Source organism: Aplysia californica, unplaced genomic scaffold (assembly GCF_000002075.1).
Source record: "Aplysia californica isolate F4 #8 unplaced genomic scaffold, AplCal3.0 scaffold00144, whole genome shotgun sequence".
In the NCBI taxonomy this organism is placed as follows: Eukaryota; Metazoa; Mollusca; class Gastropoda; order Aplysiida; family Aplysiidae; genus Aplysia; species Aplysia californica.
In genome coordinates, this window is record NW_004797414.1 from 1,338,407 (window position 1) to 1,339,949 (window position 1,543).

The window sequence follows — 1,543 nt, forward strand, 5'->3', positions numbered from 1 at the left end:
GGGTGAAACAAAAAAAGTAGAAGGAAAGAGAAAAAGTTGACCCAGTAAGAGAAACAGGGACGGGATGAAACGAGCACTTGACGTCTGTTTCCCACAACAAGGTGTGGGTGCAAGCACTTGACCCAGACAGGACTAGCAAAGGACAGCCATGCACGTACAAGAGGGTGCAACCAAAAAGAAACCCCGCTGCTGTCAATGACTTAGAGGTCAAGTGCTCTGACAGTCATTCATAAACCTCGGAATGTAATACGTATGTCTATGGCGTATATGAGTACTCCAACTGTAGGTGTCATTCATCAACCTCAAAATATGCTCATGTCTATGGTGTATTTCGTTACTATGATGTCCCAATGTCTATGGTGCATTTCGTTACTATGATGTCCCAATGTCTATGGTGTATTTCGTTACTATGATGTCCCTATTTCTATGGTGTATTTCGTTACTATGATGTTGGCATCATTTATTAACCTGTATGTACGTATGTCTATGATGTATTTGGCTTCTCTGATGAAGCTGTCATTCATGAAACTCTGGATATACATATATGTCTATGGTGTACTTGGCTTCCATCTTGGTAGACATCATTCATTAAAATCTTTTAAAATCTTTTTTCAAATTGTTGGTGTTTTTACGGCTCCATTGTCACAATTTAGATAATTTAGGAGGCCAGTTTCCCACCCTGCCTGTCAGCATCAACTCTGGCTGAGAGGGAAACAACATCCCAGCTAAAAACCTAAACACTTGATAAAAACTCCTCCTCACTCCAGAAGCCGGTGGTGTCATTCATGAGCCCCCTACCCCCACCAATTTACAAAAGTCTATCTATGGTGTATTTGGGTACTCCGCTGTGGGTGTCAAGTACTCTCAAGTGCCTAGTGAGGAAAGGCCTGTCATTACCAAAATTACGCTCTCATTAAATGAGTCACACGGAAGTTCTTTGACGCAAGTTCCATCAAGACTTTGTGGTACAAAAACTTGTGCTGGCAAATGGGAACACGCGGACAAAGCACTCCGAGGTGCAGCATGAGCAATAAGGCCAGAATGTTAACGCTGTATTTTTTCAAACAATTTGAACTCTTGGCTAACAGCTAGTTTCCTCATTTTGACGAATGATTTTTTTCTTAGGAATTGTGAATGATTACCACACTTAAGAGCAGAAAAACATGATCGGTCTGGGGACATACGTATATTTGTGTGCATAGAACTATCAAAACTGACAATAAAGTCCTATCCAACATCTATCGTCCTTATCTCCCCTCCTTCTATTTTGTGTTTGTTACTCTCTTGTGACACCTCTGTGGGTGGTTGGAGGGTGCTCTGGTGTTGTGGTTTGTTTCTTCTTTCGTATCAAACTTCTATCGTCCTTATCTCCCCTCTTTCTATTTTGTGTTTGTTACTCTCTTGTGACACCTCTATTCAGTGCAAAAATTGGAAAGAGCTGTAAAAAAGTATTTTTTTTAATGTAGGTGTTTTACGCACCCACAGACACAAGGTTTGATCCCTCTTTCCCCCTAGTCATCTATCATCCTTATCCCTCCTCCTT

General features: G+C 41.2%; 1 protein-coding gene across 1 annotated transcript in view; it reads right to left on the reverse strand.

Moving 5' to 3' along the window:
- The window catches only part of LOC101850713 (NAD(+) hydrolase sarm1), a 33,592-nt gene that overhangs the window by 26,158 nt on the left and 5,891 nt on the right, over window positions 1–1,543 (reverse strand). The gene's annotated exons all lie outside the window — the stretch shown is intronic.